Source organism: Polypterus senegalus, chromosome 4 (genome assembly GCF_016835505.1).
Source record: "Polypterus senegalus isolate Bchr_013 chromosome 4, ASM1683550v1, whole genome shotgun sequence".
Classification (NCBI taxonomy): Eukaryota; Metazoa; Chordata; class Cladistia; order Polypteriformes; family Polypteridae; genus Polypterus; species Polypterus senegalus.
The window spans coordinates 121,498,987-121,514,877 of NC_053157.1; the positions used below are offsets into that span (position 1 = coordinate 121,498,987).

General features: G+C 37.9%; 1 protein-coding gene across 2 annotated transcripts in view; it reads right to left on the reverse strand.

The window, feature by feature from the left end:
* spata5 (spermatogenesis associated 5) overlaps positions 1–15,891 on the reverse strand; it is a 389,131-nt gene that overhangs the window by 57,957 nt on the left and 315,283 nt on the right. The window lies entirely within an intron of this gene.

The window sequence follows — 15,891 nt, forward strand, 5'->3', positions numbered from 1 at the left end:
GAGGGCTTTGCCTTTTATTAGTATAGATATGCAGTTTAAATATGATAGCTCTACAAGGTTTTACTACAGGATCATCTCCAGACAGGGGAGCAGCTTCATCAACAGACTGCTGTCACCATCCTGCTCCACTGACAGACTGAGGAGATCGTTCCTCCCCCACACTATGCGACTCTTCAATTCCACCCGGGGGAGTAAACGTTAACACTACACAAAGTTATTATCTGTTTTTACCTGCATTTTTTATCACTCTTTAATTTAATATTGTTTATTTTTATCAGTATGCTGCTGCTGGAGTATGTATAATTTCCCTTAGGATTAATAAAGTATCTATCTATCTATCTACTTCCAATAATTCCAGTGTTAGAATATTATTTATTAATTTAAATGGTTGCAATTGCTGAAACTTTTCTTCATAATATTCTCTCCAAATTCTAATATCATGAACACCGCTTACACTTTCCCCCCCAATAATGGATTTTTAGAAACCATCTGTACAAAGCTGTAAATAGCACACTATTTTATATATTTTGCTATTGTGTACATTGCTCAAGTATACTATGATGCATAATACCTCCTTATCTCTATAGACATATTTTCCTTTAAAGAAAAACTAACAACAAATTTTATTTAAAACTTTAGAGGAACAACTGACCCTCATACTTTGCAGCATGCATCCTCTTTTTAATGTGTAACATTTCCAGAAAATCTGTTTACTGTGTCTTATGGGTCTCTCATTTACTGAGTACAAGTGGCACAACATGATTGCTTCATATTCAAATAAGTACCACTTTCAGGTCATGTGTCTCTGTCAAAAGTTTTAATACTAGGAACTGTAGTTAACCCAGAAAGTACTCTTCCAAATTTTATACTTTATATATATATCATCTTCATCTGAAAAGCCCTGTCAGTTAGATCTCCTACTGTGTGCTGCATAACACATAAATATTATTATACAGATGTGTCATCTGCATCAGAAAGTATGTGGACCTCAGGATTAGGCCTGAGCAGAGCGTTTCATTCCTGTAAGATGTCTATTTACTTCAGTACTGAGGCTACAAATTATGTTTTCAGATACTTCACAGATGCAACTTATATACAAGTAAATTTGATAAACATGTATATCTAAGTATTCTGCTGGGTTTGTTTTTACAGAATGTTTCATATTTGAGCTAATGTTTTATTTGAAAGAGCTTCTACAAATTTAATCAATGATGCTAGAATACAATAAAATAAAGAAAGCTGAGCAGATATAAATACTTCCTGGTCACTTGACTTGAACATCAACTTTTATTATGGGAATCTGAGGATCTTTCAGAAATTCAGACTGCAAAGTTATGTTCAGGACTATACATTAGTGATGAATACATACTGTTATGTTATATAAAAACAAAATTATGAATATGGAGACTTTACTCCTGTCATACTGCAAACTTTAATGATTAATTCATTATGAAGATGTGTACAAGAACTATAGATGGAAATCTGTGAAAATTCATGACAATTTTGTTTACTCTTGAGCTACAAGGCTGCATCTGCATACAGCATTACACAGTTCACATCAAGTGAATACTGCTAAAGAGCTGCATACTTACTAAACATTTACCATAAGCTCAAACACATACAAAAGCTCAAAAGAAAAGCTGGCATGTAGAGGCATACCATAGATCTAAATATGGGGTTTCTCTTTGTGAGTATGAAGTCAGAAGCAATTAAAATAATTGCAATAATGAAGTGCCTTGGGCATGTTAAACATTTAAGTTATTAGATAAGAGTAAAAGCCTTATAGAGAGAATCCCTTTGGCATAAGACCTCAGAATTTGAGTTGGGTACAGTATGTGTGAGGCGAGCGGAAGTTCTGTTTACACTTTAAAAAAGCAAAGCACATTCCGGTAATTCCAAAGAATGTGAGCCCATTGTGAGCCAATCTGATCAAACACTGGCATGTCTATAGGTTTCAGTGCAAAATTTTCTGTTTTTGTAGCACTCTGACTTTGTCTCAGATTTACAATATTTACACACTGGCATATTTCTTACTAAATAGAAGTGAAAGGTTTCACTTTTCCAGTGGATATCACAAGGCAGCAGACAGCACAAAGAAAAACTGGAAGAGAGTTGCATACTTTTATCAAACTCTGAATTTGAACTGTGAAGACAAATGTCAGAACATACCTGTAGAAAAGTGAATAGCCGTCACATTATACACATAAACATTTTAAAGAACAAAGTTGTTTCCATGTAAAACTCTTCCAAATGTTTTACACTGATTCTTGGCTTCCATTATTCACAACAGCCCAGGTTTTAAACAAAGGTGCATTACAGGAAAATATCAACAACAGCAACAAAAAATACAGATTTCCCTTTTATTACAAACTAGCAAAATACCCGCGCTTTGCAGCAGAGAAGTAGTGTGTTAAAGAAATTATGAAAAAAAAAAAGGTAACATTTTAAAAATAACGTAACGTGATTGTCAATGTAATTGTCATAGGCTTATTTTAGTATTGAGAATGATAAGTATGATTGTAAATGTTGTGTATGAGAAATACACATTTTTAGGATGTTAGGATCACTTTGTAAACAACGCTTACAGTTCAGCCCTCAGGCTGTAAAATGTCTGCTGAGCTTACTCTTGAGCATACAACGTACGGTTGGCTATGTGAGAAGCAATCTTGTGTCAAGTCAATGCCGACCTTTTTTAGAGTCTGGCCCTGTTACTCATTTATTGTCATAGCGAAGCAGACCCTTACTGGAAATTGGAGGCGTTTGAATTGGAATGGGAGGTCAGAGGGTATGAGAAGGATGCGAGGAATAAATACAGTCTTCTCAGAGCCTGTTTCAGTGAAGACAGTTGCCTCAATGAGGTTCTTGTGCAGAGATTCGATTTAAAGCCTGGTGCCATTACAAAGTTTTGGTGGTTGTAAGTTTCGTAGTAAAGCGGTGGAGTAAACAAAAAGGCAGGAGTCACCAGCAGGCAGATGTGAAGCAAGGCAAACAATAACAGGCTTGAAGTGGTGGAGTAAAGAAGAAGGCAGCAGTGAGCACGAACAGCTGAGGACAGTAAGGAAGCGAGTGAGGAGGCACATGAGCACGGGATGCCGTTAATGTATATAGGCAAGGAGCCAACCACGTGGTAGGTGTGTGGCCAGCGGCCGTGTGGAAAAAGGAAGGGGGACCGGGGGTGACCCTTGTGTGTGAAATATATACTCTTTTAATGGAAATAAGGAATGAAACTGCCAAAAGGAGAGCTCAGTTCCTAAACTTCCTTATGGCGTAATGGTGAGAACCGCCAAAAAGAAGAAGTTATTTTCAAAAGTTTATTACGGGGCACAACACGAAATGAAACATACTTAACGTTTGTAAGTACAGTGTAAAGGATGAGCATGGGAAAATTGGAAGTAGCAGAAATAGTAAGGAGGGGTTTCCCCTATCTATATATACAGTTTAGGGGGTACACCATTAGGAGCCCCATAAGCTGTAAGGAATAAGCCTGCCAAATTTCAGCCTTCTACCTACACGGGAAGTTGGAGAATTAGTGATGAGTGAGTCAGTCAGTCAGTCAGTCAGTGAGGGCTTTGCCTTTTATTAGTATAGATGTATCTCTTTTCACTGGTTAAGAATGAGGTGAACAAGGTTTTCTTTCTAATTTACAGGGTGAGGCAATTTTGGTTTAGCCTCTGGCCTGCTTGAGAATAAGTAACATTTTTCTATAAATATTAGTTACGAAACTCAAGAGCATCCATACGTTTTTTTATATGACTGGCGTAAACTCAGACAATTGAAAAGTAATTGCTTCTTTACAGCTTAGAAATGATAATCCTGATCTATACTAATAAAAGGCAAAGCCCTCACTGACTGACTGACTGACTGACTGACTGACTGACTCACTGACTCATCACTAATTCTCCAGGTTCCCGTGTGGGTAGAAGGCTGAAATTTGGCAGGCTCATTCCTTACAGGTTACTTACAAAAGTTGTGCAGGTTTCATTTCAAAATTCTACGCCTAATGGTCATAATTGGAACCTATTTTTCTCCACATACTGTAATGGACGTTAGCTCGATTGACGTGGGGGGCGGAGCTGCGTGTGACATCATCATGCCTCCCACGTAATCATGTGAACTGACTGTGACCGCAGTACGTGGAAAAGAAAGAAGAGCTCCCAAAGCGCTGAAGAAAAACGCTGAATACTTTATTTGCCAGATACAAGTTTAATGAGAAGACACAAGGTATAAACAAGTCTTTGGATAACTTTGTAACTGAGTTAAAATTGCTGTAGCGACAAACTTTTAAGTGCCGGGTCTTAGCTAACATTAAATAAAGCCGTGGACATCATAACATCACACAAGAGAGCAGGTCACGTGAACTGACTGACTGCAGTACGAGTGATCACTTCCATGCATCAAACCTGTTCAAAAAATGCATTACACAATTGACAAGGTGGGAAAAGAATGTGCTCTGAGCTGAGCTCCCCAGCTAATGCGATCTTGCGTTAGCAACTTCGTCACGCTGCCACCAAATACTCACAGAAAAATTCACAAGTTAATACACAAGCTGTCTCTAGAGTTTCTCCACACTCAATGTATTCCTCGCATCCCCGTTACACCCTCTGATCTCCCATTTCAATTCAGATGCCTCCAATTTCCAGTAAGGCTCTGCTTCGCGATGAGAAGTAAGAAGTCTCAGGGACAGACCCAACAAAAGGTTGCCATTGATTTCAGGCAAGATTGCTTTTCTCCTGGACAACTATATGTTGCATTCTCAAGAGTGAGCTCACGCAGCTTCGTCATATTACAACCAGAGTGCTGAACTGACAACGTGATATATAAAGAGAACTATAATAATCGTAATAAACAAACAATAAAACAGCGGAGAACCCGTGGATTAAATAAAACGGCAGCTTCCTTGGCAAAGCAAGGAAAGAGGATGGCTTTATATGTCGTTCGTTTATAAAACAGCGGAGAAGCTGTGTAAAGGCTGCTTCACAAAAAGCCAGGGGAGCGCCTTATATGAGCAAGCAGTCAGCTAAAGAAGGGAATCAATAAATATCTCTAATCATCATAAACAAACAAAAAATAGCGTACAAGCCGCGGATTAAATAAAGGAAATGGGTACCTGAACAGTATAGTAAGTCTCAAATAGCTACACAATAACTAGAAGAATCGTAATAAACGAACAATAAAACAGTACAGAACCGCGAAGCAAGGAGAAACGATGGTCTTATATGGCGTTCGTTTATAAAGCAGCGGAGAAGCTGTGTGAAGGCAGCTACACAAAAAAACAGCAGAGCGCCACACTCTGAATGTATTCCTCGCATCACCGTTATACCCTCTGATCTCCCATTTCAATTCAAATGCCTCAAATTTCCAGTAAGGCTCTGCTTCGCGGTGACAATTAATAAGTCTCAGGGACACACCCTACAAAAGGTTGCCACTGATTTGAGGTAACATTGCTTTCCTCCTGGACAAAACTATATGTTGCATTCTCAAAAGTAATCTCAGTGCACAGCTTGGTCATATTACAACCCGGACTGCTGAACTGACAACGTGGTATACGCGGGGATTTTGCTATATACAGTATATATATATATATATATATGTAGATATATATGTATGTGTATATATATATCTATACTAATAAAAGGCAAAGCCCTCACTGACTGACTGACTGACTGACTCACTGACTCATCACTAATTCTCCAGGTTCCCGTGTGGGTAGAAGGCTGAAATTTGGCAGGCTCATTCCTTACAGCTTACTTACAAAAGTTGTGCAGGTTTCATTTCGAAATTCTACACGTAATGGTCAAAACTGGAAGCTAATTTTCTCCATTTACTGTAATGGAGTTGAGCTCGAAAGCCGTGGGGGGCGGAGTTTCGTGTGACATCATTACGCCTCCCACGTAATCATGTGAACTGACTGTCAACGCAGTGCGTAGAAAACCAGGAAGAGCTCCAAAAATCGCTGAAGTAAACATGCATTATATAATTGAGAAGGCAGCGAAACAATAAGAAGCGAGCGAGTGACATATACAACCATATTCATGAGTGCTGCTACTTCGGAAACAAAGCAAGGTGTAAACCTAAAGTTTAAATTAAGTTCATAGACAGGCTGCGGCTGGCGTTTGTCATGCCCACGGGTAATGCGGGATACAAGTTTAATGAGAGGACTCAGGATATAAACAAGAGTTTTGATCACTTTGTAACTAAGTTAAAATTGCATGTGAAGGGCTGTGCTTATGCAAATTCCGAGAGACTGTGTTTGTTGGGGATTGACAGTTAAGGCAGGTGGGGGAGTGACGTCATCATCTCCCCTCCCATTCACCTCATTTCGCTCTGAGCTGAGCTCCGCAGCTAAAACAGTGTTACAGAAGCGACTTTGTGACGCTGTCACCAAATACTCACAGAAAAATCCACAAGTTCATACACACGCTGTCTCTACAGTTTCTCCACACTGAAACCTCCAGGCACTACTTACAAAAGGTTACATTGACAATCATGTTACGTTATTTTTAAAATGTTTCCTTTTCTTAGCACAAGCACAGCTGAGAAGCTTTGATGAATGTGCTCCATAACGCGTTAAAAAATAATGCATTTAATCACACTTTGCATTACAAACAAAGGGGAACATCTGTCAATGCATGATTTCCTGGTACACCGATTACATTGATCAGTGCTTCCTGATTAATTTTACCCTCGCACCCCCTTGGTTTGAGAAGAAGTATGAAAAAATGTGAGGTTAACACAGAAAAACAGATCACCAATTGAAGCTTTATGAATAATCGATTCGCCATCAATAATTGTTTTGGTAAAGCCATACTCAGTGTAATCCTCCTTCCATTTTATAATTTTTCCGCCACTAGCCATGATTAAATGAACGGTAAAAAAGTAAGAGCGAAGCGAGGGTGACTTATTCAGGCAGGCAGGCGACAGCTCAATAGCTCAAATTTGGATATAAGTGGGTTCTATTTAGTCGCCAGAAATATCTTTGTTAGGAATGGAAGTTGAATTTAGTCTTTAAATTTCTATGGTAAAGAAAAAGTTATGCAATGATGACTAAATTTAACTATATAAAGTCAAAACTTTTATATATAAAGTCATTCCCGAATATATAAAGTCAAACCTTGATTATATAAAGTCACTGTCGGAATATATAAAGTCAAAACTTGAATATATAAAGTCATTCCCAAATATATAAAGTCAAAACTTGAGTATATAAAGACGGCGTTGGAATATTTCTGAATATATAAAGTAAGCGCTGGAATATATAAAGTAAGCGCTGCAATATATAAAGTCAAAACTTCAATATATAAAGTCAGCGTCGAATATACAAAGTCAGCGCTGGAATATCCATCCATTTCCCAACCCATTGAATCCGACCACACGGTCACGGAGGTCTGCTGGAGCCAATCCTAGCCAACACTGGGCGCAAGGCAGGAACCAATCCTGGGCAGGGCACATGCATCATTTTCAAAACATTAAACAAAGTGTTTTTTTAATTTATTTTTCTGAATACGTTTTTGTTAACTTAGTTCAGTTCAGAGTCGTTTCAATCAATAGATTTTGACTTTCACTTTATATATTCAGGAGTGAGTTTATATACTCCGATGTTGACTTTATATAATCAGGAATGACTTTATAAATTCCAGCGCTGACTTTATATATTCAGGTTTTGACTTTATATATTCCAGCGCTGACTTTATATATTCCGACGCTGACTTTATATATTCAGGTTTTAATTTATATATTCCAGCGATGACTTTATACATTCATGTTTTGACTTTATATATTCCAGCGCTAACTTTATATATTCAGAAAATGAATGTATTTGCACCCCATAGTATATGTGTGTGTGTATATATGTACACATGCCAGCAACACTCATGACAATGACAAAACAATTACATTGTCAATCATGTTACGTGATTATTAAAATGTTTCCTTTTCTTTTTACTTCTCCGCAAGGTGCTGGAAACATTCCTCAGGTATTTTGGCACATATTGACATGACAGCATTACGTAGTTGTTGCAGATTTGTCAGTTGTACATCCATGATGTGAATCTTCTGTTCCACCACATTCCAATGGTGCTCTCTTGGATTGTGATCTGGTGACTGTGGAGGCCATCTGAGTACAGTGAACTAATTTTCAAGTTCAAAGATGATCTGAGCTTTGTGATATGGTGCGTTACCATTCCGGATGTAGCCATCACAAAATGGGTACACTGTGGTCATAAAGAAATGGTCATGGTCTGCAACAATACTCTGGTAGGCTGTGGCACTTAAACAATGCTCAATTGGTGCTAAGGGGACCAAAGTGTGCTAAGAAAATATCCCCCACACCTTTACACCATCACCATCAACCTGAACCATTGATAAAAGCCAGTATGGATCCATGCTTTCATGTTGTTGATGCTAAATTCTGACCCTACCCTCCAAATGTCACAGCATAAATAGAGAGTCATCAGGCCTGGCAATGTTTTGCCAATCTACTGTTGTCCAATTTTGTTGAACCCATGCAAATTGTAGACTCAAGTTGCCTGTTCTTAGCTGAAAGGCGTGGCAACCCAGTGTGGTCTCCTGTAGACCGTCTTCTTCAAGGTTTGACGTGTTGTGCATTCAGAGATTTTCTTCTGAACACCTTGGTTGTAACGAGTGGTTATTTGAGTAACTTTTGCCTTTCTGTCATCTTAAACCAGTCTGCCATTCTCCTCTGACGTGTGTTGTCAACAACGCATTTTTGCCCACAGAACTGCAGCTCAGTGGATATTTTCCCTTTTTTGGAGTATTTTCTGTAAACCCTACAGATGATTGAGCATGAAAATCCAAGTAGATCACCAGTTTCTGAAATACTCAGACCAGCCCGTCTGGCACCAACAACCATGCCACATTCAAAGTCACTTAAATCACCTTTCGTCCCCATTCTGATGCTCAGTTTGAACTTCAGCAGGTCATCTTGACCAATGTCTATGTGCCTAAATGCATCGAGTTGCTGCCATTTGATTGGTTGATTAGATATTTGCGTTAACAAGCAGTTGAACAAGTGTACCCAATAAAGTGGATGGCCACTGTATGTTTTAATAATCATAAACACCTAACTCGTAGGTTACATCTTCTTTTCTTTTACATGCAGCACTGTGAGACCACCCACAGAGAAAGGCAAGTCCCACCCAGAACTTCTGGCACAAACTCTGCTCCTTCCAGACCCAAAGGGTCCTACTTGAAGGGGGCGTGTCTATTTAAGACCTGAACATTTGAGAGGATGGAGCCTCCTATCAATTTGACAAGCCTGCTCAAGGACAGCATTGTTCATGCAGCCATCTTTTATGTTGTGCCTTCATGTACGCATTATTTTTGTTTCAACAATAAAAGGGATTTCACCTGGTTGGTGGCCCCAACATTCATGAGGGTGATCTGCCTAGTTTATCACCAGCCACAACAGACATATAGTTAAAACCATGGCATAGTGTATTGTCAACATGCATATTTGCATCTCTTTTTTAAATTGTATTAAGCTTTACTGATTTCAATAATTTAGAATTTAGCAATATTTATATAGTTCTAAATCTTATTTAAATCAGATCACTTACCATCTACAGAGCAAAAAATGGAAAAAAAATGAATATGAAGTAGTCACTCAAAGACACTGAAGTGTCTAAAAGGTTACCATCATCATGCATGATTACCTTAATAAAGACATTAATGAATACCTGCCAGAGTCTAAACAACTTCTGTGCTGTCCCTTGTGAAATGTGTCTATTTTGTTTTCTAACTGTTAGTAAAGCAGGGATATGACATCAATGGCAGACAAAATAGGTGAGAAATGCCACTCCTGTCTGCTTCCACATTCTAAACTGAAAAAAATCAGACTTTACATTATTTACATAAACTCAGACTTCTAGGCCTAATCCCAAATTTGTGTAATGCAGCAAATAAATAACCCCGTGGAATTCTGTCAAAAGATTTTTCTGCATCCCAAGATAGCCAGACCTTAGGAAGCTCTGTTTGCTGTGGGCATATATATTACAGTGAACATATGTCAAAGATTTAATAGTAATTATCTGAATTTAACAAATCCAGGAAATACTTCTGCTGTTCTTTTTGTAAGAACTTTGTCCAAAATCTTTACATGGGCTTAGTAAGGAAATTGGGCTATAAAATACACATTCTAAAAGGTTTTTATTTTTCTTGGGAAAACAGGAACTGACACCTGCCGCTGTGTTTCAGTTAGCAGGTTTTCCTCTCTGGCTTTTATGAACACAGCTAGCAATAACGGACAAAATTTAACGGAATTTTTTTTATTTTTTTATAAAATTCTGTTTGACAGCAGGATGGTCCTGCAGATTTTCCAATTTTTAGACATTTATCAGCATCCAAGAACTGACAGACTTAAAAGAATATATCCTGCTCGCCTATATGTGATGCTTGGAGCTGTGGTATTTATAGAAATACAGTACTTAAAAAGAAAAAACAAATAGAATTTTCCCTATATTACAATGAGTAAAGCCAGTCAGTCATTTACAAACCCACTTAGTCCTGAACAGGGTCGTGGGGAGATACTGGAACCTATCCCAGCTAGTATAGAGTGCAAGGCATGAACAAACCCTGGATAGGGTGCCAGTCCATCGCAGGGGATGAGTAAAGCATCTTATAGTATTTCTTTACAATGCTTATTTTGCTTCTTTCAGCTGTAGTTGGGAGCATGCGCTGATAGCACATTGCCACACCCACCATAGGACAAACCACTTGGATAGGGACCTGAGTGCAATAGGTAACAGCTCATCACCACACTGGAACAGTGTGAGTTTTTTAATGGTGGCGGGTGTCTCAATCCTGCCACCATCCCCCATGTTTTCCCTGTAAGTTGGAAGTGCTATTTGCAGGGCTGGATGCAGATTAACGTCATACCCAGGACAAACCATTTGCAGGTTAAGGACCTTGCTCAAGGGCTTAATGAAGTAGAGTCACTTCTGGCGTTTATGGGATTTGAACCCGCAACCTTACGATTACCGGCGCAGACCCCTTGATGTTACAATTTCTGAGCTATTACTTTTAATTAGTTCAGACTTTTTCTTGAGGTAATTGCTTTAATGTTATATTGAGACAGGCTGTATTTTGGGGCTCTGGTTATTAGCATAATCATTTGCATCTGATACTAACATAGAAACATCATATCTTGCTGCTATAGCCAAGCAAAGGAACAAAAGAAAGGCAGCAAGCTGAAACTTTTGCCATGGTTTAACTTCTGTTGCAGAAAGAATGTGGATTATTACAGACCCGTCATAACAAAGGTATCATGGGTTGCCCAGAGCTGTGATACATTTGCACATTCTACTGGTAAGGCAGAACTGATTTGTTACCTAAGGAAAACCTCCATCTTTCCGTAGCTTACAATTTCTTTCAGACATTTAACCTGTACGCCAATTCAACTCTGTCAGTAATAGTGATATTCGTTTTATATTTGGTATCATTCATTGCATCTTTTTCGGTGTTGGGGAGGATGACTTTTGTTTTATATACAATCTGCACTTTTGGCACCATAGCTTAAAATACTTTCAACATTTCAGTCTTTAATTTACATGTTGATTGAGGTAGGAAATGAGAGGAAATAGCGTGGGTTGATATTGACCCTTTTGACCTATTACAAAAATACAACATATTTACGGAAAAAACAGAAATGGTAGTGATATTATTGAACTGTTCGATTTAGGGATTTCCTACACTGTAACTTTGATTCCAACATGTAATGATTTTATTTCTGTAATAATCATTTGAGTTTTCTTGTGGTCAATAAATTACTGAATTCTATTTACAAGGCCAGCCTTTTTTTACAGAGCTCAGCAGTGGGCAATTTTACATATTCATTAACCATTTTAGAGATATGATGAATCACTGTCATTGGCCTTTCAATTTCTAATTCAATTTTGTGTGAAATGTAAGTGGCCTGTACTCTCAGGTTTTTTTTTTGTTTTTGTTTAAGGCAATTGTAATACAGCATATTTTGCTTTTATACATTCATTAAGTGGTTACATTAATGTGACCATTCCTTTTTAAACCTGTGTAATTCAATCTAATGTTGCATAAATCAAAGCAGTAACCATCAATGATGTGTCTATCAAACGTCTCACTCATTCAAATAAAGCCAATTTAGAATCATCAGTCATTCTAATCTTGAATGCCTTTGGAATGTGGGAGGAAATGGAGTAATCTGAGAATACACAACAATGGAATAACAAGAGAACTCAACCCAATGTCATGTTTTGAATCCAGGACACTTCAGCTGTGTCTTCAAGTCAAGTCAAGTCAAGTCAAAGTCAAGCCAAACTTTATTTAAAAAGCACTTTTACAACAGCCAAAACTGAACCAAAGTGCTATAGAAGAAAGGGTAAAAGAAGAAATTAACAACATATATATACACATCACAAAACTGCAAACATAACCAACCATTACAAAAAAAGATACTCCAAATACCTACACCCATGCATATATATTTATAATCATAAATGTACATTAGCCAACATATACAAACATAATGTCGACCTCTTGCAGGGTCAAATGCCAGTGAGAAGGGATAAGTCTTTAATGATGATTTGAAAATGGCCAGTGTTGGGGCAGCCCTTAAATAATAAAGCAAGCCATTCCAAAGAAGAGGAGCAGCTACTGAAAAAGCCCCAATCCCTTCTTTGCTTCAACTTCAACACAACTAAGAGCATGTGGCAAGCAGACCACAGTGCTCTTGGTGGCACATACCAGATGTTCCGAGAAGTAAGACAGGGCTGTTCCATTCAAACATTTGACCTCCTTAGCGTTAAACCTGAGTGTCACTTGGGCAACTGTATAGACACGTTTCGCGGACCCGAGGTTTACTCGGACTGTAAAAATGTGAACAGTGTTAGTGCTGAACGTTACTCAGGCAAACGGTATAGGTGTGTCTTGTGTAAGCGTCAGCCCCGAGTGTTACCTGGGAAACGGTATAGACGCATCTTCTCCTAGCCTCATAATGGCGTCCCGTAAGAAGTGCCCCTCATCAGCAGTGATGAAGAGGTGAATCTGTCTTGGGGCAGTGAAACTAAAATGGTCAGTGAAACCGAAAGTGATTCTAGGAATCGCGTCACTTGCCTTTTGTGCAATTATTATTATTAATTATTGTTATCATTTGTATCATGTATTAAATTTGTATATTATTATATATTATAATGTATATTATATTATTATATAAGTATTACATGTATTGTATTAGTATTATGCTTTCTACACTTCTGATTTTGCACTTTTAATGTTTTGCAAGTTTTACAGTAGAAAGATGAGGTTTAATAAAAATTAAATTTTTTAAGTCAAAAAATGCAACCCTTTTTTACTTAATAATAATAATACATTTTATTTATATAGTGCCTTTCCCATGCTCAAGGCACTTACAGAATATAAGAAAGAACGGGCAGGGTATACAGTATATAGCATAGTACAAAGCAAATAAATAAATAAAGAAGATTAAGACAGTAAATTCAGAGAAAGCCTAACAGACAACATAATTGATGGTCTAACACACACATGCAGGTTACATGAGCATCTTGACAGAGAGGTAAACTGAGAGAAGGGGAATGAAGTCAAGTAGAGCTAAAAGCCTTCCTGAACAGATGAGTTTTGAGTTGTTTTTTAAAAGAATTCATGGAGTCAGCTGACCTGATTAATTTCGGTTGGTCATTCCAGAGTCTGGGCGCTATACAGCTGAAGGCCCTGTCACCCATGGAGTGAAGATTAGTGTGGGGCACAACAAGATTACCAGAATCAGAGGACCTTTGTGAGCAGACAGGCACATAGTGATGGAGAAGGTCACTGATGTAGTTTGGCGTGAGGTTATTTAAGGCTTTGTAGGTTATTAGTAGGATTTTATATTTGATTCTGTAAGACACAGGGAGCCAGTGAAGGCAGAGCAGGATGGGTGTGATGTACTCGCTGCTGCTGGTTCGAGTAAGGACTCTTGCAGCCGAGTTTTGAATAAGCTGGAGCTGTGATATAAGATTAGAAGGGGCACCTGCCAGCAGCGAGTTACAATAATCTATGCGGGATGTGTTTTTTTGAGAAAAAATGTAGCACTAAAGAGGCTAAAAACCAAAATGCCATTGGAGTGAGGTCAGTATTGGTGAAACATGGCTACGCTTACGAGAGCCAGTTGATAAGTGAGCAGCAGCATTCTGGACCTTTTACTTCACCTATCAACAACACCTGCATTACTTTACCTAATGGGAGCAAAGTAAATTATTGGCACAAAATTAATAATGACATGGACTAAATGCTTGTGGGCTAGAATCGGAACTCAGACTTTGGAGCTCTGGACAGAATTACAAAGAGAAAATTTTAATCATTGAATAATAACACTGAAGTGATTTTCTTTTACAGTTAGATCTGTTTATAAGCATGGAATGAGTTTGCTGAGAGTGTTAGGAAATCAAATTAGTATGTGGCACCTGTGAAGCAATTATTTGCTTAAAATGTCCATTAGATTTATGTAGCTGTAAGATGTGCCACGGTTGTCAAATCCCAAAAAACAGTTCTAATTCACCTAATTAATAATGAACAAATATTTGGGGTCTGTCCTTTGAACATTACTTTTTCTAATTTAAATTAGTAAAGTTTGGCAAATTTGCAGATGATTGGAGGAATGTCAGACACTGAGGAAGCAGCAACAAGAATTCAAAAACGGACAACCTTCAGTACTGGGAAAACACCTGGAAAATGCAGTTTAATATACAAAACTGCAAAGTGTTACACGTGGGCAAAAGGAACTTCAATTATAAACACAAAATGGGCGACACTGTCATACAGGAAGCAACCTCTGAAAAGGATTTAGGGGTTTAAATTTTTATAGCATTATCATCGACTAAGCAATGTACAGAAGTGATTAGAAAGGCAAATAAAAGGTTATGTTATATCATAAAAACTGTTGAATTTAAGTCAATGAATGTTATGCTCAAGACTATATAATGCACTAGTAAAACCACATCTGAAGTACTGTGTGCAGTTCTGGTCATCATGCTGTATGTAAGATGTAACAGCACTTGAAGCTGTGCAAGGAAACAGCAACCAGGTGCATCCCAGGACTTTGGGACACTTTGTACTCTGACAGAGTCAAAAAATTAAACCTGTTTAGTCTCGAGCAGAGCAGACTGCCTGGGGACTTAATCCATATCTTCAAAATTCAGAAAGACATTGACAGAGTAGATCCTGTACCATTCTTTCAGTTTAAGGGTGAATCACATACTCGAATTTAATGGGAACTGAATTCAGGACTGAAGCCTGGAGGCACCTCTTAATGGAAAGATTTGTGGGACTCTGGAACAAACTACTGAGCCACGTAGTTGAAGAAGAATCCTTGACAACCTTTAAGAAAAGCTGGATAAGATACTGGGACTGCTTACTGTAGCTATTAGCTACACAAACATGCTTTATGGACTGAATGGTCTCCTCTTGTTTGTCAAATTTCTTATGTTTTTATGTAATTAAAGCACAAAATAAGTTATGATAGTGTAGTTGAATTATGCTGTACCTAACTCACAGTTGACTTAAGTTTAATAAGATGTTGTTGATTCTATTAGTTTTGTAAGTAGCAGTACAAATAATAGTATTGCTACGTTTGTAGCATACAGTGAAATACTTATTTGCAAGTTCAAAAAATATTACTCTGTTATGGACATTTAAATAAAGCATAAGCTCAAAAATGCTGACAGTTATGCATTAGATTAAGACTGAAGAATACCATGACAACTGGTACAATATGAAGAAAACAAAGGTGTCCAGAGAACACTTGAGTGTGATGCTAGGCCTGTCCAGGGCTGATTTCTTCTGTCACAAAAAGCCGTTTCATACTTTTTAGGTTAATACTATGCAATGGCAACTGTTATTGAAGTT